Raw genomic sequence first — 22,154 nt, 5'->3', positions numbered from 1 at the left:
ACCTGACAGAACATAATGAGAATGTTTATCTGAATAAATATTTGGGTTATGCTCTCCATTCTCCTTGTTACAAACACTTTAAAATTATAATCTTATGTTATATATTACCCTGTTTTCCTGAAAATAAGACCTAACCTGAAAATAAGCCCTAGTATGATTTTTCAGGATGCTTGTAATATAAGCCCTACCCCCAAAATAAACCCTAGTTAAGTGAAACCCCAGCCTCCACCATTGTGCAGCAACCAGAAGATGACATGACTATATTTGAATAAATGCGTATCATTGTACATGAAAAAAATAATACATGCCCTGAAAAGAAGCCCTAATGTATTGTTGCTGTTTAGTCGTTTAGTCATGTCCGACTCCTCATGACCCCATGGACCAGAGCATGCCAGGCCCTCCTGTCTTCCACTGCCTCCCGAAGTTGGGTCAAATTCACGTTGATAAATTTGGTGACACTGTCCAACCATCTCGTCCTCTGTCATCCCCTTCTCTTCTTGCCCTCACACTTTCCCAACATCAGGGTCTTTTCAGGGAGTCTTCTCTTCTCATGAGGTGTCCAAAGTATCGGAGCCTCGGCTTCAAGATCTGTACTTCCAGTGAGCACTCAGGGTTGATTTCCTTCAGAATGGATAGATTTGTTCTCCTTGCAGTCCAGGGGACTCTCAAGAGCCTCCTCCAGCACCACAATTCAAAGGCATCAATTCTCCGGCAGTCAGCTTTCTTTATGGTCCAGCTCTTGCTTCCATACATCACTACTGGAAAAACCATAGCTTTGACTATTCGGACCTTTGTTGGCAAGGTGAGGTCTCTGCTTTTTAAGATGCTGTCGAGGTTTGTCATCGCTTTCCTCCCAAGAAGCAGGCGTCTTTTAATTTCGTGACTGCTGTCACCATCTGCAGTGATCATGGAGCCCAAGAAAGTAAAATCTGTCACTATCTCCACATCTTCCCCTTCTATTTGCCAGGAGGTGATGGGACCAGTGGCCATGATCTTAGTTTTTTTATGTTGAGCTTTTTTAAGGATCAGCATATTGTTGCAATCTATTCCTGTTGTAATACGAAGTATGTGATGATTGTTTGATCTTGAATAGACAATTAAAAGCCATTTAGTTTATAGAAGACCTGCTCCTTGTTTGTTGATATTGACCAGTCCAGTAGGGCTTGAACCCTCATTTGGGGTGGATGGGAAATGACTAAGGGGGCTGATGAACACTTGCACTTTTAAACGATCACTAATCCCCTGCTCTACAGATAGAAAATGTTCTTTTCTTCAGCTTTAGCTCTCCACATGCAAGAACCAGGATAGATGAGGTTGGCCTAGTTTGTCTGTCTGCTCTTGAGTTAAGACCAACCCTTTTACTCAGTGCATGAATAGGATTTCTGAGAAGCAAGTGAAGAGTGAATTTCTTTCTTAGGAGTAAATCTGACCTGAACATCCTGATCAGATTTTCTTTACTTTGGGCCAAACTAGCAGTAAGGAATTATTCTGAATCCCCAGACACCAATGCCTCCTTCCCCATGATCCCATGCTTTGATGGGGTTTTCCTCCAGTTCTGAAAGACTCTCTCTAGGCTTAGGTACTAGCATTAGGATCTTTATGCTGTGTTCCACAACAAAAATATGCTGACATTATCTCCCCAATAACTTATTTTTAGCCCTGCCTGTCACTGAAGTGACAGAGAATCCCGAGAACCTTTCTGGAGTTCAGTCTGATCCTTGAAATATGTTCCTTATTCTTAGGCTAAACAATCTTCTAACTAGCATTTTTTTCATTTTAACTTATTCTGGACAAAGAGCACCAGTTATTCTGTGCAATGAGACAATGCAAGCTCACTCTTCACACCCAAACTGCAGGAAAGTGTGGTGTTGACTCAGAAGTCAACATATAGGAGAGGGAGCAGTTTAGTTTAGTTTGATTTGTCAGCATCACTCTTACTGGTCAACAATATGCTTAAAAAGAGAGAGCTGATAATGAAAAAAAATCAATCCTTAAATCAGCATGGTATTCCTACTTCTGCTAAGGGGGCTATTATCCCACATTAATAAGGTACCCCTGTTCATACTAATCAGGGTTGCTTCAGGAAGGAAGCACTCAATCAACAATCTGGAGTGTTTTCAAGTACCTGGATGATCCTTCAGCCCTGCTGTTTTAACAATCCCTCTTTAGCCTCTGAAGAGTGAAGGGAGCCAGCCAACTGAAGAAAACAAAGATTGCTGCCATTCATAATACCCATCAGTCTCAAGGATTAAGCCCGTAGTTTAGGGTAGACTAACACACTGAGCCAAACACAGCTCATCAACCAGGTTTGGTGGTCCACCTAACTTCTGCTACCTGCTTCAGATTACAAAGATGGGGATACGGATATAAACTGTCATAGTGGTCATCAATCCATGTGTCTGTGAAGTACATTCAGTTTAATAAAGTACAAATTGTGCAGGCCTCAGTGAGAGTAAGATTGGGACCAAGCTGGCGCAGGAAGGTTTGAAATCCCTGCATTTATTTACTACAGATATTTAGAAACATGGAAATGTAATTAGGTACTGCATGCATCACCTCTTATTCCCTGCTGTACCTCCTTCTTACAGCTGTTCCCATTCTTATAGCTTCTACTACACCATTGTCACTCTCAAACAAATATCCACAAGTGCCTGGTGTTTAAAAGAGCCTCCAGCCAACAACACAAACAAGAGGCCACATTCTATTCTAGGGGCCTTTCTTTCAGCTGATCCTCCAAACACCTGCCTTTCCTGCCATCCCTCAACACAGAAACTTTATAAATGCTCCAAATTATTTCTGTAAAACTGCAGCTGCTGGTCCACAGGAAGGTGAGTCGACTGAATCTGCCTAGCATTCCTGTGACAGCCTTCCATAACATGATGCTCTCTGTATGAGCTGGACCACAACCAGCATCATCTCCAGCCAGCTTGGCCTACAGAAGGCACCAGATTTGGAAAAGATAGTCTGCGGCCATCAGCAGTAACTCCTCACCAGAGTCTTACGCAGAAGTCTTTTCCATTAGGCTTTATCTAACCGTTTAATTGATGATGTCAAAGATTAATCCTGGGGCCTTCTAGATGTAAAATGTACGTTCTGACCCTGAGCTATATATGCTCTTTCCTCGAAATGCTGTGCCCCTTCCCCCGGAAATAATATTGGTTACTCAGTTTTCCCCTTGATTGTTTTTACAAAGGGCTGTATCAGAAGCCAAAGGGAACAGGATAGGTGCTCACTGCCTGCACTGCTAGTTTCTCCCTGCCCAGGACTACCAGAAACAGAACTATGCAAAATTATAATTTCTGCATGCATTGTACAATTGAGTTTTACTTGGCCCCAAAATTATTTTATTTCAATTAAGAGGAGACAAAGCCCTGATGTTGTTTCCATTTAGACCAAAAAAATTCTCACTTCATTTGTGTCCATTCAGCTGTAACTGCTTTGGATCTGTCAACAAAAAGTTCAGCTGCTCCTTTGGCACACCTGAAAAGCTTATGAGGTTAACATGTTAGCATTTAATCTTCACAGTTTCCTTTACTGCAGCCATAAAAAGAGCAGCCCTGCGTCCTGCCTGACTAACTTTATCAACAATTATGCCTAGACAAGCCCAAAACGTACTTTAAAATGTTTAACACATTATTTTACATATTCATGATTCATTCAAATAGGCCCATCACTTAAGCTTGTCTTTCTTACCCAAAAAACTCTCTCTGAATGAGTAATCGCTCTCTGCCCCATAAGTTCTGTTTGGCTTGCGTTCAACAGAGATTCTGGAACAATTAAATTTAGGTTCTTTCTGATCTTGCTCCAGAAAAATCTAGTTTCCAGTTCAAGCAAAGTTTCACAAGCAAGTCTCTTATCCTAACTGTACCAGATTCCCTATTTTCCCCCATTCCAATCTCTGGTATGCAGCTAACTTGACAAAAATGCTTAGATGTGGTTATATGCAGTAACCCCTGAACTCTTTCCTAAACCGCAAGTTATATTCAAACATAATGCAGCAGGCAAGTGCAAAGTACACTTTTCAGTACCAGGGGGACTGCAAATAAACCTCCCAGAACACAGGTGAGCAGCCAGCTCTTCAAGCCTGGCAACAGGCAAAGCTATGCAATGGCATCTTGCAGCTTAGATCCAATATGAGTTCTGACACAAACACGGTGCTGTGAGGCGACGAGCCATCTTGCCCAAGATCAGGGAGAGTGTACGGTTTGACTCTCAAATAAAGACAGAAGCACAAGAGACAGGAGTGATAGAAAAGGAATTAAGTAAACTAGAAATAGAAGAAGAGGCTGAAGAGGGTGCAAATCAGGTGGGAAAGGAGAATAAGAAGGAGGGAGAAGGAGGGGTAGAGGCAGAAGCATGTTGGGGAAGAAAGGAGAGAAAAAGGAAGAGTTAGTAGAGCTGATCAAGGAAGATCCTTGGACGGGAGAGTAGGTGGAATTCAAGGTGCCTCGTGAGTACACTGAAAGGGAATGGAGACGACAAACGTATAGAAAGCCACCATACTCTGGGGAGACAGAGCAAAAGCAAAGGAAGAAGTATAGAGTGTGGGTAAAGAGGGAAGAACAAAGGAGAGAAAGGCAAAGATGTACAGTGAGTCCGGAGAAGTCCTGTGGACCCAGCCCGGCAGAGAATGATATATGACTCGACAAAGGGGGAACAGCAAGGAGCTATGACGTCTCATCCACAAACCTGAAGTGGGCTGAGAACACACCCGAGTTGATGGATGCCCAACCCAAATGGTCCCAAAACGTTAACAGTTATTCCCCGTTGTCTTACCATGAAGAGATACCCAATTTTAATAATGTTAAGACTTATACTTTATTGTTGAAGTTGGAAGACGACAAACAAGACTCTAAAAATGATGAGGCCATGTTAAACAATAAACCGGTTTTATTGGAAGAACTGAGTGTGACGAATGCTTCTTTAAACAAGGTCAAGAAAAAGGAGGTAGATGACAAGCGGCACCATCACAGGTGCCCAAGGACTGCAAGGCATCCATATAAACTTTGTGATAAATTTCCACTCATGAAACCACCACCAGTGAATCTTAATGCTGGGAAGTGGAGAATAAAGACAGAATGCTAAGTAAGGCTCTGGAGGAGAGACTAAGTTGAAAAGATCTGTGCCATCTTCACGGATGCTGCTCACCAATTCAGATAAGCACTGAAAAAGAGATTAATGTTTATTTATCAAACTTCCATGGTTACCCCAGATATCTACCTCACCTGGTACCACTCTGAGCTCTGATCACTTTTCTCCATGGTCTCAAGCAGAGGTCTTTCCTAATATCTGCTAAATTATGTACAAACGCCAAGGATTGAACTTAAGAAATCATATGTACTATTTTTGTAAGGTTTATCCCAGATGGGCAGATCCCATCCACCAGTTGAACTGCTGGATAGCTCAGTGGTTTAGGTCTCCAGCTGTGAAGCCAGAGATTGGGAGTTCGATTCCCCCACCACACCTCATTGTCAGGGGCTGGACTTGATGATCTATAAGGTCCCTTCCATCTCTTGTGGTTCTAAGGTTGTTGATACATTTTTAAGGATTGTTTTATAAGAAGTGGAGGGCATTTTACAGATTCCTCCCCCCTACTGGGCTATGCGCAATATGCCTATGGAATCAGACATCTATCTACATATCTCTAGCTGGACAATGAACCAAACATGCAACAAGATGCCACATGCTTATATGGATTCTGCCCAATCCAGCTGCCAAAGCTGAACACAGAGCTGTCCAAAAAGTTGCACTCAGGCTGATGAAATGTTTGGTAGGGAAGGAGATTTAATGCCATTTCTTCTCCAGTATGATGTTTACCTCTGGAAGTAGTGTTTGTACATATACAAACATTGTATCAGGCCAATTGTATCACTGTATCTGTCCAAGCAGTTGTTGGACAACAACTAACTTTTATTTCAGAAAGATCTTCAAGTATTCCTGGCTTCAGCCTCAAGAAAGAAAAAACAAAAAGATTCTTGCACAAGAAAAGAGCATCAGTACAGATGCCCTTAAAAGCATTGGAATTTATTGATTTGTTTTAGCAACTTGCAACACATACTGTAGTATCAAACATTTTGTTTCTCATTTCCATTCTGAAAACTAGCATCACTGTCAGCTAAGAAGCCTTTTATGATGACCTACAACATATTTTCCATCTCCCCATTTTCACAATTAAAATGATTTAAAGAAATAGCACTGGATGCCCACAACACCAACATGGCACAAACAGGTCCCCAAGTGCCCTCTTAGCTTGGCCCCAATGATACAAACAACTACTCAGCCCACAATGTGCCTGGTTAGAACACAGTAATAATATCACATATCAGAAAAGTTACTTTTTCAAACGATAAGTCCTAGGCTCCCCAGACAGCATGGCCACGGGCACAACGATATAAATGGAGGGTAGAGGAAAAGTTGACTGGAGTGAAGACTGAAACCACGTGTTCATGTTACATTCAATTAGAATGTAATCAGAACTACATGGGGTACGGAGAGTACATTTCTGACAGTGAATGTTAAGAAACTTAGCATGCTGGGTGAAATAGAGAGTTTGGAAAAGTTGTATTTCCACCATTATTTGGAAAAACTGCCCTGACTGGACAATTCTGGAAGCTATAGTTCAGAAAAATAACCGATCTGAGCTCTGAAGGCTACTCAGAAGTCTACCACTGTCAGAATCCGTCCCATCTCAAGCTCTTCCAAACAACCCCCTTGGCCAATTTTATGAAACAAGAGCACATGGTTTATTGCAAAGCTCAGCTCAACCTTGCCTCTAACCCTTGGCTTATATAACTTGATGCCATTTCCATTTGACTCAAGCTTTGCACCAAGAGGTGACAAACGGGTCACCCATCCTTAGCGCTTTGGCTCCAGGCCTCCTCTCTTCTCAGCCTGGCAGTGACAATACACGGCTAACTGACGGAAAAGGGGCCTCAGGTTTTGAGATTCCCGCCTTGTGCCGAGAAGAAGAGCAGCTGGCTAATGTTCACAGGGGCCCCTACTCTTCCTCCTCCATTTCCCTCCGCTCTGGGATGGAAACCCCCTCCTCCAGATCGAAGGCACACTTGTTGACACTCAACTTGATTTCTGCTTTCCCTCCCTGCAGATACAGGAATCGAGCCCATTCAAACCAGCAGACCCAGAATAACCAGTTTGGGATTCCCTCAAGGCAATAAAAGAGGAGCCCCCTTAACAAAGGACAAGCAAATCTCTTAAGGAGGCATTTTAGTCAAAAGGAGTTTTCTGGTACCAGCACAGAGAAATCCTCCTTCTACCCCACCCATTTGTGTTTATATCTTTTTTTTCTCCTTCAATTACTTCCCCTTCCTTACCAGATTTGTCCTCATATGTACTCTCTAGCTTTTAAAACTATTCATCCAAGTTTTTTTTAAAGACTGTTGTTTCCATCCCTGTCCCAACCCTCTCTGCCTCTTCTCTCTATCTGGGATCTAAACAACAGGCAAACAAAAGCTCCCTCGCTGTTTTTTTTGTTCCAAGGGGTAATCCTTTTTGGGGCGGGGGGGGGGAGAGAAGGTCTGGGTTTGTGTTCAAGAATGCTAAGTATTTTTAATTGTGCACAGAACCAAAAAGGGGGGGGGACATTCATCCTCGTGGAGGTGTCTGCTGATTTATGCTTAAATAGAGAAATTTCTTTTATTTAAACAAAAGGAAAAGAGAAAAGAGCTCCCTTCCTCCTCCTGCACCGCATTGAAGGGAGGGCCGGAGAATCCAGATGTTTGACAGAAAGCACGGTCTGCCTGGAAAAACATCTCCAGGAACCCTTCCCCCCCCCGCCGCTGCCGCCGTGAAAAAATAAGGAGCTTAAGTCTGCAAGGCTAAACCCACTAATCAGGAAGCGAGTCCCCTTGAACTCAGGGGGGGCAATTACTTCTGAGAAGACCTGCCTGTTATATTGTTCAGTTAGCCTGACCCGCGGTGGAAGGCGATCCGCTCCCAAGCTTGTACGCGGACTCACACGACGGGGAGGGGAGGAAGGTGGATCTCGCCTTGGATTTGATTTCACCCCACCTACTCTTCTTCTCTCCTGAGCTATTCCCAAGTGCTGAAGCCCCGCGGGCTATCATCCCGGCTTCCTTTCGGCCCCAATACCCGCCCTCCTCCATGTTCGCACACGGCTGAGTCTCCTTCCTAGGGAGGCAATCGGCAAAGCACATGACTCCAACCAAGCAAGGTTTTTAAATAAACCACTCTGGGTTTTGTTTTGTTTTGTTTTTTGCAGGCTGTTAATTGAAACGAAAAGGGAACCAAAGGCAAAGGCCCCACTTTAAAAGATCCGAAATATCCAGCGTAGGAGAATTAAATTGCAACGCTAAGTAAGGGACACGCACAAAACACACCAGAAGCCCTAAGACGGCCAGCCTGTCCTATCCCGGTCTCCTCGTGGCTTAAGTTCCATTGGACTCCATAGGGCTGACTTCCGTCCGAGTCAACCTGCCCAGGAGCCGGCCGCTCAGCGGCAGGGCCACGAGGCCACGCCGCCCCGGCCCTCGTTAAGCCCTTCCTTCTCCGGCTCCCGCGGGGACTTGACTCCGAGGAAAGGAGTCCGAGCAGGGGCTTGCGCTGTGGAAAAGAGGGAGGGGGCTGCGCGCGCGTCCGTGTGAGCGCGGGCGCGCGCCTTGCCTCTGTGCCAACTTTGGACTGCACATTGTTGCACAATTCAAGCTTCGCAGTTTTCCCTCCTCCTTTGCTCACGAGGAGTGAGTGAGAAAGGCGCCCGTACTCACACGCACACGTTGCCTCTCTTTGCACTCCGGAGCTGAAGCTGAGGTCGGTGTTAGGAAGGCAGAAGGATCGGGGCTGGGGAGGGACGGGGAGGGGCGGGGAGAGAGAGAAGAGCAGCTTGCTCTAAAAGCAGCGCCGCTGCTCCGCGATTTACCTTGAGAGCCCGCGGGGGAGGGGGACTGGCTGCCGCTTCGCTCCTTTTCTTCCTCGGTCGCCCCAATCCGTCTGGATGGAAAACGGAACACTTAACCACAATAACGATAATCCCGGGCAAAAAAAAGGAAACCACAGACAGAGGGAGCCAAGAGGAGATCGTCTCGCTCCTTGCGGTGGGACAAAAGTGGTGGGGGTGGTTGGGGGGGCGAGAGATCCCGTCTCCCGAGCAGCGGCGCCCTCGCAACAAACGCCAGCAAGCCCCCGTCCGCTCCGGCGGGACTCGCGCTGTTGAATGCGGGACGGAGCGAAGGCAGGCAAGGCGTTCCCCTGGCGGGCGCGGGCCGGCACTGCAGCGCTCCCGCCGCCAAAGCCGGCCAAAAGCCCAGGGAGCGAGGCGAAAGTTCGCGCCTTTCGGACAGAGGAAAAGAGGGAGCGGGAAAGGAGGCGGGGCGGTGGCTCGCACGCCCACGCCTTCCACTCCTGGCTGGGGATAAACCGCGTGGACCTCGACCAGCCGTAATTCCAAATCGACCACCAGTTTTGTTTTAAGGATGGCAAAGAGTCATCTTGGATCCTAGAATGATGATGGAGTTGGAAGGGGCCTATAGGCCCGTCGAGTCCAACCTCGTGCTCAGTGCAGGAATCCAGATCAAAGCAGATCTGACAGATGGTTGTTCGATGTTCTCTTGAATGCCCCTTGAATATCATAGAAGTGTAGAGTGGGAAGCGATCCTAAGGGTTATGCAAACCAACCCCCTGCCACCGAGGGAAACCCACTGCTGAAACATCTCTGATACCTGCCTCCTTTCAAAACCTCCAAAAGGAAGTTCCCCCACGTTGGGAGATAATCCATTCCACTGAGGAACAACTCTTACTATCAATAAGTTATTCCTAATATCAGCAGCAACAGAGGATGAGATGGTTGGACAGTGCCATCGAAGTGACCAACATGAATTTGACCCAACTCCGGGAGGCAGTAGAAGATAGGAGGGCCTGGCGTGCTCTGGTCCATGGGGTCATGAAGAGTCGGACACGACTAAATGACTAAGCAACAACAATATTAGCAGCAGCAGCTTAGAACTGCTGTGCTGGAAGGGACCCTACGGATCATCGAGACCAGCTCTTGTTAAGGAGGCAGAGTGGGATATCAAACACCCAACCCAAACCATTGAGTTATGGAGCAGTTCTTATGCTCTCTAGCATACTCAATGTGATGTCAGGGATAGAGTGGTGGACCCAGGAGAGCTGGGTTCAAATGCCTACTCAGTGGTGGAAACGAACTAGGGACTTGGAACTGGTAAAACCACTCCTTAAATGCCTCACATACTTTGAAAGACCTGTAAGGGTTATTATAAGTTGGTTTCAACTAGATGGCACAGAACAAGAACAATGTTTTCTTGGGATCTCTTTTCAGATACATACTTCCTCTTTCTTCTCCCTGAGACGGCAATCCAGTGATGCATGTCCAGTGTCCACTCAGAAGGAAAAGCCTCCAAAGGGGCAGCTGCTGTAAATCCTTCGCAGAAAAGAACAACGAAGGTCCTACACCACCTTTACGAGGGCCCTACTGGATCCAATCAAAAGCCCATCTAGTCTAGCATTGCTACAGTGGCCAGCCACACGCCTTTCACAAGCAGACCATAAACACAACAGTAGGAACTGATGATGCACTGGAGGTACTCTATAACCACCCTGGGCACAGTAGCCTTTGACGGTCTGATCCTCCAAGCATTTCTGTAATCCTTTCTCAGAGATCCAAGCTGGCAACCATCACTGTCATTTCTGGAAGTATATCCCACACTTTAACTATGGCCTGTGTGAAGAAATACTTTCAGCTGGTTAATTATTATGTGCTGTAATCTCACTTCAGACTTGGGGGACCCTAATAGGGTTTTCAAGGTACATGAGACATTCAAGGAGCAGTTTACCATTGCTGCCCCTGTTGAGTTACCAAGGCTGAGTGGAGTTTGAACAAAGGTGTCCTTAGTCCTACTCTCACTCTATCTACAACACCATAGCAGTTTGCTATTACCTAAGAGTAAATCCCAATGAGAACATAAGATGTACAGCCCAAAACGTTTCACCTCACAATATGCTTTGCAGCATGTCTACAGTCTTTATGCTGAAAAAAAAACAACAAACAGAAAGAGTGGAAAACAAACTACTGTATTTTTCCATGTATAAGACACTACTTTTTCCTAAAATCATTACACTAAAAATTGAGGGGCATCTTTTACACAGAAGTAAGCTGAGATAGCTGAGGAGAGAACAAAAGGCCCATACCTTTCCTCTGTAAACAGGCTTTCTTCAGTCAGGAGGCTTAGCTTCCTACATTCAGGAGACTTCGCTTCCTCCAAGCAGGAGCCTTATGGAACTGACATTAGCTGATGTTGAACAAACCAACTGGAACACACCTCCTTGGAGGTGGAACCTGTAGGCAGTGCTCGGATTCAACAGGGACTCCTAATGTCTGAGTGATCTGAGCCAAGAGGCTGAATACTCAAAGCTAAGTTTTCTTAATGTTTGGGTTAGAAAAGTGGGGGGGGGGGGGGAAAGTGTCTTATAAATGGGGTGTGTGTGTTATAAATGGAAAAAATACAGTAAATTTAGCCACTTTGGGTCCTTTATTGGGAGAAATGCAACTTAATAAGAATAAGAATAAGCTAAGAAGAATATTGTGACACTGTTGGAATTCAGCAACCTGTGTATCATGCCTTTAAGAGGTTTGGATGGGAGGGAGTTTGGGTTGAATGTCAATCTCACAGTAGCAGCCAATTGTTCCCTATCTAGTTCAGTTTCCTTTTCCTGCCTTATTCTAGTCAAGGTTCTGACAGTGTCAGAGTCAGTTAGCAATGTCAGTGTTCTGTGAGTACTAGAGTCTGACAGTTGTAGAATCAGTCGTTAGAATCTGAGTGAACTATTTATGTAACCAGTCAGTTAGTCAAAATAACAAATGTAATCAGCTAAGATCTCATACTGCATAACAAGTAAATATAGTTGTTTGTTTTTCTAATATATATGAAGATGTGTGAGTAAAATATAAACTTGTTCTATTCTTTCTGAACCTCAGAGTTTCTGAGTGAATCTATTGAAATGATATTGCCAGTTGGAGGTGATGGGACCAGTGGCCATGATCTTCATTTTTTTTATGTTGAACTTCAGACCATTTTTGAGCTCTCCTCTTTCATCCTCATTAAGAGGTTCTTTAAGTCCTCCTCAATTTCTGCCATCAGAGTGGTATTATCTGCATATCTGAGGTTGTTGATATTTCTTCTGGCAATCTTAATTTCAGTTTGGGATTCATCCAGTCCTGCCTTTCACAAGTATATATATGTAAATAGATACAGTGGTGCCTTGACTTATGAATGTTCTGACATACTGCCATTTCAAGTTATGAACAGCTCCAGCTGCAAAATGTTGCTTCTACTTGCGACCAGAGCTTCGAGTTACAAGCAGAAAAGGGCAGGGGGGGAAAGTGGGGAATTGAAATTGCTAACCATTGGTGGCGAAGAGGCTGCTTCTTTGTAGCCCTTTCCCCCCAGCAGTTAGAGAGTGTGTGTTTGGAGGAGGCTTTGGACTGCCTGGTAAGGTAGGGTGCTGCTTTCTACTTTTTTAAAACTGTTCTGGGTGGGTTTTGCAGCGTGGTTTTGGGCTGGGTGGTGGGATTATGTTTCTATGCTGTGATGGGTTTTGCACGGTTTGCTTTTTGCTTTGCCTTTTTTGCATTTCCAAAGGGTCTTGCATGGTTTGTTTGCTTTCCCCCCCTCCCTTCGTCTGGAACTGATGAATTGCATTTCCGATGGGTCTTGCAGTGGGTTTGTGTGTGTGTGTGTGATTTTTTCTTTGGCCAGAACAAATTGCATTTCAATGCATTCCTATGGGAACTGGTGCTTTGACCTACGACCATTTCAAGTTACGACCAGAGTTCTGGAAACAATTAACGTTGTAAGTCGAGGCACCATTAAAGCACAGCATTATATCCAGATGTAGATTTGCTGATTCTTCTTTCATGTATAATGGAGGTTTTTAAATATTGGAACTGAACAGGTCGTCAGGTTGAAAAAGCCTCCTTCAGGCAACAGAATGTTCACAATGGACAAGGTTTCACTCTTCTGTTTGCATAAATCAAAATGCACTAAAGTTTCAGTCAGTAGTAATGACTGCTGGAATAGGTGCATTGTTATTGCAAGGTTTTACAATCAATACAAACAGCTAAGCAGCAATCCTAGGCTTTGCTTTGTTTTCATTATGTGTATTAGGAGTGCTAACAGTTTATTGATTCTAATAGATCTAAAGCTGTGGATCAAAGCTGACACCTTGAATCCTGACTCTTTAACAGTCTCTTAGCAAGCAGAAATTACTGAAGATTTCCCTGTTGGCTTGTTCCTGGTGACAAGCTGCTAACAGCCCAAGAAGAGGATCCATTAGCAGTGCCCACTGCATATCATTGCCATGTACCAAAATCTACTTCTTGTATTTTTGTTCCTATTTTCTAAATGGAGCAGACTCAGGAGAACAAAGGATTGTAGGAAAAGGCACAATTTTATTGCCTCTTCTGGACATAACTGTCATTCTGTTTGTGTCCTGTCTTAGGATGTGTCTATATTAGAAAGCCCAATCAGGAGGATATGGTTTTTCTATTATTTGTTTAGCAGCCTGTATTATGTTTGAAATCACAATCACCAAAAAGGGTCTGCAGATTGATTCAGGAATTCACTATTTAAATTTGCATTCTAGCCCACAGTCCCCTTCCTTCCTTCCTCCCTTCCTCTGGGCTTGCTTCTGCTGATCCTGCCTTCTTCTGGTCCTGATTTGGCCAATCTGATGAGGAACTGATAGAGGCATAAACATGGGAAATAACAACAACAACAACAACAACAACAACAACAACAACAACAACAACAACAACAACAACAACAACAACCCAGTTATAGGATGATCTAGTGCTAATCTCATAGAGTCATATGAAAAAGAAAGTACACCCTCTTTGAATTTCATGGTTTTATGTGTCAAGACATAATAAAAACCATCTGGTCCTTAGCAAGTCTGAAAATTAGGTTGCATTAATTACAATTAATTAAGGGATTTAAAAAGGCAAAAACAAAAACACTCAAAACAACAACAACCCTGATATGAAAATATTCCTAGTTTCTGATGCCTGGAGTCTACAGTGTTGAACTACCTACCACAGAGACAGACATTCACACACATAAATTTAATAGAATAATTTGGGGAGGCTCTTTCATATGTGCTCTTCACAGCATGAATATATATAGACGATTGGGGACTGCCTAAATCACCTTGTAAGTATGAGTAGGAAAATGTTTTTTAAGTTTCCTATGCCAATAAAGGTTACCGAATTGTAGTAGGAAAATGGATTTTAAGGCATTGACTATTAGTGCAGTCTAGACTTCTGCATACTCAGATGTAAGTCCCATTGAATAAAATGAGAAATACTTTCAGCCATGTTTGAGCAGGATTGCAGCATAAATGGATCAATTTCATTAAAGGAAGGACAACAATCTCATTTTTTAAAATTAGCAATCCTTTACTAATCATCAGGCAGCCAAATTGTTTGCAGCTGTAAATACTGAACCTTTATTTGACATACTCTATTTTTTAAATACTAAAATATTTTATAATAATGATAAAATGAAGAAAAGTCATAAAGAACTCCATATTTTTCCATAACAGCAGGCTCTCAACCACTGGATCCACAATTTTTCTATTTCCATAGCCCTAGATGTTGATGATGGTTAGATTGTAGATTAGTGCTGTCTGCCTGTAAAAGTGATGAATATCTACCCTGGATTTACACTTTTCAGCCCCTTCAGTCCTGAAGCTGCAGCAGTGGAATCGGTAGTTCAGATAAGATCTGTGAGCAGTTTAAGTGATCTTAGATTGCTGCATTTATATATTGTGTGTATGTTTCAGATCAATGTTTTCCTGACATGGAATGCCATAAACCAGCAGTATGTTGCAACAAAGTTGACCTTTCTCACTGGAAGAAACCAGTTAAAAAAAAAAAACTGCAACTAGCGTGTCACAAAACTCATTGGTTTCACTGGACCTTGGACTGCTTCTCAGCAACCCAAGAAGGGTAGGGAGAGCCAACTATGCAGAGAAGTGAAGAAATAAAAATGTGGTACAACTGATGAGAAGTTCTTTATACAGATAGGGTATGGTTATGCATGTGTGTGTTTTTTTCTAACAACCTGGGCAACAGAGAACTTAGACTTAATTTTCTTCACATATTAGTTCACTGTTTTATGTTTTGGAGACACAGTTCTATTAGTCTATTCCCACAGAACATGTAAAATAAAAAGTGCATCATGCCACCTTTAAGATTAACGACTTTATTTTAGTCGGAACTTTTGTGGGTTATGGTCCTGGAAGAAAACTGGCTTCCCGACTCACTAAAGGTGTTACCCTTGAGTATAATGTTCAGACAGGTTGTTAACTAATAATTTTAATGTGTAGGGATGGTAGCAGCCCAGCATACCTACGTTATTATGTACCAACAAACTTACTTACTGCCTAGAGATATTTTGCTTAACCAGCCCTTTGAAAGTATATGACTAATAGTGATACAATTAACAATACAACTGCCATTTTCTATATTTTATTTATTTATTTATTTAATTTATACCCCGCCTATCTGGCCCACCGGACCACTCTAGGCGGCTTCCAAATATAAAATCAAATAATAAAACATAGACAAATACATAATAATCAAACAAGAACAGCAGTAAAAATAAAAAGGAAAAGTAAGAAAAAATCAAGAGTTGGCTGGAGGGAAGGCCTGAATAAACATATATATATATATGCCTTTTCACTCTGATCCCATCGCCCTAACCTATAATTCTTTGCACAGAAATTGAGTATAGCACTCTATGCAACTGAAAAAGGGCAATGAAATTCATGAAATCTCATGCTAATGTAAGTATTTTAAGTCTTTGTCTATTGGCAGAATGTGGAAATTACTGGCTTAAAACTTCCAACTATGCCGTGGAGGGGAAAAAATCTAGACAGGAACCTATACAGCAGATTATTATAGTTTACAAGTCTCCCTCAAATATACACTTGGTTAGTTTTGCCTCAACTGGAAAGTGTGAAGGCAAGAGGAGAAGGGGATGACAGAGGATGAGATGGATGGACAGTGTCACCGAGGCTACCAACATGAATTTGACCAAACCCCAGGAGCCAGTGGAGGACAGGAGGGTCTGGCATGCTCTAGTCCATGGGGTCACAAAGAGTTGGACATGACTTAATGATTAAACAACAACAACAACACATATGTAAATATATATCGTCATCATCGTTTAATCATGTCCGACTCTTCGTGACCCTATGAACCAGAGCACGCCAGGCCCTCCTATCCTCCACTGCCTCCCGTAGTTGTGTCAATTTCATGTTGGTTGCTTCGCAGACACTGTCCAGCCATCTCATCCTCTGTCATCCACTTCTCTTGCCGTCACACTTTCCTAACATCAAGGTCTTTTCCAAGGAGTCTTCTCTTCTCATGAGATGGCCAAAGTACTGGAGCCTCAGCTTCAGGATCTGTCCTTCCAGTGAGCACTCAGGGTTGATTTCCTTTAGAATTATAAGTTTGTTCTCCTTGCAGTCCAGGGGACTCTCAAGAGCCTCCTCCAGCACCACAATTCAAAGGCATCAATTCTTCGGCGGTCTGCTTTCTTTATGGTCCAGCTCTCACTTCCATATGTCACGACAGGAAAAACCATAGCTTTGACTATTCGGACTTTTGTTGGCAAGGTGATGTCTCTGCTCTTTAAGATGCTGTCAAGGTTTGCCATCGCTTTCCTCCCAAGAAGCAGGCGTCTTTTAATTTCATGGCTGCTGTCTCCATCTGCAGTGATCATGGAGCCCAGGAAAATAAAATCTGTCACTGCCTCCATATCTTCCCCTTCTATTTCCCAGGAGGTGATAGGACCAGTGGCCATGACCTTAGTTTTTTTGATGTTGAGTTTCAGGCCGTTTTTTACACTCTCCTCTTTCACCCTCATGGTATACAGTATGTGTGCATTTGTGCCTGTTCATTCTGTGCCCTCAAGTCAGAATTGACTTACGGAGACCCTAATAAGGTTTTCAAGGTAAGTGGAATATTTAAGGAGTGGTTTTACCAGTTACACACATCGTAGTGAACTTCCATGGCCTGTTTCAAACCTGTTCTCATAAGTCCTAGTCCATCACTTTGTCCACAACGCCACACTGGAAATCCCATATGGAATGTTATGCATTACTGCCTTGACTGGGTCTTGTGCTTACTACCTCTCAGAGTGGTACTTGTTTGTTCCTTTTTAACATTTGTATACTTATTGTTTTTCATTTAATATTGTCTTTTGATGATGTAAGCTGCCTCATTATACTCATTGTTCTTAGCTTTAAATATTGTCTTGCAGTGATGTAAACCACCATTGTATAATCATTGATTTCAGCTTTAAATATTGTTTTTCAATGATGTAAGCTACCTTGGTCCTTTTAAAAAGAAAGGTGAGGTAAAATAAATAAATAAATAAATAAATAAATAAATAAATAAATAAATAAATAAATAGGCATACACTTTCATTAAAATATTAAGGATGTACCATTCTGTAGCAGGAGGGCTACCATGAAGGAAAAAAGCTAGTAAAATGTGGGCTAGACAGTGCTACTGTTCGGTGGATTTGTAATTGGTTGACTGACCGAATCCAAAGGGTGCTCACCAATGGCTTCTCTTCATCCTGGAGCGAGGTAACTAGTGGGGTGCCCCACGGTTCTCTTCTGGGCCCTGTGTTATTCAACATCTTTATCAATGACCTAGATGACAGAATAGAGAGTATACTGATTACATTTGCAGATGATACCAAATTGGGAGGTGCTGCCAATTCCCCAAAGGACAGGATTAAAATTCAAAACGACCTTGACGGATTGGGCCAAAACTAAGAAAATGAATTTCGACCGGGAGAAATGTAAGGTCCTCCACCTAGGCAGAAAAAAATGAACTGCCCAGATATAGGATGAAGACACCTGGCTAGACAACAGTACCTGTGAAAGGGATCTAGGAGTCTTGGTAGACCACAAACTGAACATGAGTCAGCAGGGTGATGCGGCTGCCAAGAAAGCCAATGCAATTCTTGGTTGCATCAATAGGAGTAGAGTGTCTAGATCAAGGGAAGTGATAGTGTCATTTCTATTCTGCTTTGGTCAGATCTCACCTGGAGTATTGTGTCCAGTTCTGGGCACCTCAGTTCAAGAAGGATGTTGACAACCTGCAGCGTGTCTAGAGGAGGACCAAAATGGTCAAAGGTCTGGAAGCCATGTCGTATGAGGAGCAGCTTATGGAGCTGGGAATGTTTAGCTTTACAAAAATAAGGTTAAGAGGGGACATGATTGTCAGGCACCCTTAATTCCCCTGTGTTCTTCCACCCAACCCAGGTTCACTTTTGGGTGTGACATTTACTTTGCAACCCTTCCCGCTGCCACCGGGAGGAGTTTTTCCTCACGATATAAAATATGACTCTTCAATCAAGTATTATTCAATAAATCAATGTTTATTTAAGTGTTCATAAGTAAATCATATAAAGTTAATCATGGATGGTCTTATGTTATTCATTCAATCAACTGTGCTTTAATAACATTTATATTTGCTTATGTATAATCATGTTACTCAAGGTATTTCTTCATTTCTTATCTTGTTCCTTATCTCCCTATTCTTGTCTAACACAAGACTGGTCCTAACTGCCTAAACTGCTTTCCTCCAACTCATATCCCTAACTCATCCCTAACTCTAACTGAAATCCTCTCTAACTGCTACCTAACTGATCTTTAACTGTCATCCATTCTCTTATATATCCCTAGTCCCACCTTTTCTGTACAGTCATTGGCTCCTGAATCAGGGTTCCATTGTGATGGACAGGAGTGGTTCCTGACCTGTCCGTCACAATGATCGCCATGTTTAAATATTTGAAGGGATGTCATATCGAGGAGGGGACAGGTTTGTTTTCCACTGCTCCAGACACTAGGACAAGGAGCAATGGATTCAAACTACAGGAAAAGAGATTCCACCTGAATCTCAGGAAGAGCTTCCTGACAGCCAGAGCTGGTCAGCAGTGGAATCTGCTGCCTCGGAGTGTGGTGGAGTCTCCTTCTTTGGAGGTTTTTAAGCAAAGGCTGGATGGCCATCTGTCGGGAGTGCTTTGATGGAGTTCCTCCATGGCAGGGGGTTGGACCCAATGGCCCCTGTGGTCTCTTCCAACCCTGTGAGTACAAGAGCTTTAATTCAGTCTTGATTTAAGTGTTTTGAGTGCATATCCACAAAAGTTGTTTTTAATTAAATGCTGGGTGAATAGTGTTCTTGATACACACCCATTTCTGCTTCAGATTTAGATGGAGAAGCTCCATGAATTCAAAGTGCTTCAATTTTTGGCTTTGTACAACTTTGAGCAGAAACAGTGCCAGTCATCTAGAAACACAGTGGCTTCTTTTCAGGCAGTCCCAGCTGTTGGACGTGTAAGGCTTGGATTTGGTATTGAAATATATCTATATATTTTATCAGGATGGGCCATTGGGATTTTTTTAACTCCAGTTCCCAGAATTCTCCATTCTTGGAGTTCCACCTGACAAATCCACACCTATAGACACTTATATTTTATTCATCTAGAGAAAGGCCTAGCTCAACGACTCCATGGCCTAGCTTCCTGTTAAAAAAGACTTCCAACTAGGTACACTGGGGTAGCTGCTCTTTTTTGTCAGAAAGCTAGTCCAGAGCTAGGCCATGAGGCCTCTGAACTATGCCTTTCTCTAGGTAAGGTGAAATTTAGAAGTTTGTAGGTATGGGTCTGTTAGGTGGAACTCTCAGAATGGAGTATTCTGGGAATTGGAGTCAAAAAATCCCAATGGCCCATCCACTCAGCCACTGTCATACATGTTATAGAATTTCCAGCTATTTCCCCAGATCTATAGTGTAAATTTGACCAGTCCCAGCCTAGCTGAGAGAACATACATTTTTTGCCATTAATAGGGGAATATGCAGTCTGCATATGTCTTCATGCCAGTTAATCAGAACAGGGTGGACTCTGGGGAACTTGTAGCCATTATCCTTTGTGGATTTGTGAGACGGAAGACCGAGGGGAATCCAACCCTGTTGGTGTGTCGTCCCCTCCTTCAGAGGAAAGTAGAAGACCTGAGGACATGCCCCAGGAAACAAACAAACAAACAAGAAACTGTAATGGGGATGGAAGAGTTAACTGTAAATGAAGAGAAAAGCCTGGAAAGAGGGAAACTCTTGGAAGGGGAAAGATTGGTGGGAAAAGAAGAGTATAAAGAGGAAGAGATTACGAGTGAGTGGTCAATTGGTTGTTTCGGAGAAGAGGTGGAAGAGGAGAAAACCAGAGAGGAGTGGGTAAAAATAGTGAAGGAGGACCCCTGGATTGGGACATGGCTCTAGTTCAGGCTAGCACAAGAAGTGGTGGAACAGGAATGGAGGAGCAAGCCAGTAAAGCAAAGCAAAGCGCGCTGCTTATATACCGCCCCATAGCGCTTCAAGCTACACGTTGCCTCCCCAGCAAGCTGGGTACTCATTTTACTGACCTCGGAAGGATAGAAGGCTGAGTCAACCTTGAGCCGGCTACCTGGGATTTGAACCCCAGGTCATGAGCACAGTTTTAGCTGCAGTACAGCGGTTTAACCACTGTGCCACAAGGCTCTGTAGAGAAACCCCCATATTGGGGAGAAACAGCAGAGTGAGAAGCAGGAAAAAAGGAAAGAGAATGTTGGGACTGGGAAGAAAGGAACAGAGAGAATTGGGCATGTCTCACCTTCCCCGGGGGCAGTCCTGGAAGGAAGGCTTTCCCACCACCAATGCACAAAGGCCCAGGTCGGAAGATTTGGAAAGTGAGTGGGGGTTGGGTCTACCATCACGGAGCCAAAGGGAATATAAAGCGGTACTAACTAACCCCTTTACCTCCACTATGCGACTACCAGGAGGCGAGTTATATAAACCATCATTATGGGATGTTATAGTTGACAAGGAAAAAGAGTTTAAAAGGGAAATTGAGAGTTGTGTAGAAACAACTGTTAAAACTGAGTTGAATTTGTTCATTACTGTATTCAATAAACCTGTTGAGCTAGCCGCTGGACTCCTGAAAGATGACTGGAGAAAGAAAGGGGGTCTGAGGGGAAATGAAGAGGACTGAAAACCCAACCAGATCTCTGTACTTCTACTGCAAAGCAAAAAGGAATTTTACCGGAAATTCAAAACTCTACATCAAGTAATAAGAAAGAAAGAAAGAAAGAAAGAAAGAAAGAAAGAAAGAAAGAAAGAAAGAAAGAAAGAAAGATGTTACCTGTCTGTCATGAGTTTGGAGGGAAAGTTCCATCCTATGGGGAGTGGAAGGCGGGACATCAGGAGGAGGGGCTGTACTGTATAAATATGTGAAGCCTGTGTGGTGAAGTTCAGAAAAAAAGAGACGAAGCAGCAGCTGGGAAGAAGAAGCTGGTGTGGGAGTCTGTGTGTCAGACAGGGTACTACTGTGTGTCAGTCAGTACCAACCTGATAGGTTCAGGTGTCTGGATGGTTAGCCAGAACTGATAGGTTCAGGGTCTGTGCTTCAAGTTAAGTGTTCTGTGTGAACCAAACTGTGTGCATGTATGAATGAGACTAAGCCACGTTACTATATCTTATTCACTTGATCCTTTTATTTTCCCTGTGTGTTGTTTTAAATAAACCTTATTCTTTTATTTGTTGAAAATCCATCCCTGGTCTGTGTGACTTCTTATAGGGAATGGTTGGTGGCAGCTTAGTTAACGTGTGGCAGATCCCAGTAGGTCTGGGTTTGTCACATTGATTGGTGTCCAGCGTGTGGGATACGACTGGTCCAGTTGTCCAGTGGTCCAGCAAAGCCTTGGCAAGTGTGCCCAGAGCAAGGGGGGTCTAGTCAGGGACAATCTGAGAGCGCGTAGGTAATCTTCTAGGCTTACCTCACGGGGGGGTAAGCTAGTAGAAGAACGTGTAACCTCAGATTGGGGGTTAGATTAGGGAGCTCTGAGGCATTCTGTTTTGGCGGGAAAAAGCTGAGGCAAAACTGTGAAATAGCAGTGAGCTAGCTTGTCTGCTGAGAGGCCTAGCAGAGGGGGGTAGACTCTGGCTCGCAACTGTTGCAAGTTAGTGCTGAAGGACAGCAGCAATCTATAGAGAAAGCTGGTTCTGAGGCAAAAGAAAAAAAAAAGTGGTCGCTTTATTTTGAGGCTTGACTTTT

The 22,154-nt window shown here is 43.4% G+C and overlaps 1 protein-coding gene and 1 long non-coding RNA gene across 5 annotated transcripts in view; one reads left to right on the top strand and one right to left on the bottom strand.

Annotated features, from left to right (window-relative positions):
- Nucleotides 1-9,281, bottom strand: part of MOB3B (MOB kinase activator 3B) — a 131,270-nt gene extending 121,989 nt beyond the window's left edge. Inside the window, exon 1 of one of the 4 annotated variants that reach the window (XM_072992036.2) lies at nucleotides 8,897-9,281. The gene's annotated coding sequence lies outside the window, so the exon portion shown is untranslated. Of the gene's footprint in view, nucleotides 1-8,744; nucleotides 8,828-8,896 lie in introns of those variants that run through there. The other 3 variants (XM_072992037.2, XM_078384891.1, XM_078384890.1) reach the window with 3 other exon arrangements.
- Nucleotides 9,282-15,741: 6,460 nt separating this feature from the next.
- Nucleotides 15,742-21,236, top strand: LOC140704823 (uncharacterized). The gene is made up of 2 exons (XR_012084267.2): nucleotides 15,742-15,837; nucleotides 18,107-21,236. It is a non-coding gene; the product is annotated as an uncharacterized LOC140704823 (long non-coding RNA).
- Nucleotides 21,237-22,154: the final 918 nt, after the last annotated feature.

This window comes from Pogona vitticeps, chromosome 2 (genome assembly GCF_051106095.1).
Source record: "Pogona vitticeps strain Pit_001003342236 chromosome 2, PviZW2.1, whole genome shotgun sequence".
NCBI lineage: Eukaryota > Metazoa > Chordata > Lepidosauria > Squamata > Agamidae > Pogona > Pogona vitticeps.
Note: the sequence above shows the minus strand (reverse complement) of the source record. Positions and strands in the feature narration are given on the sequence as shown.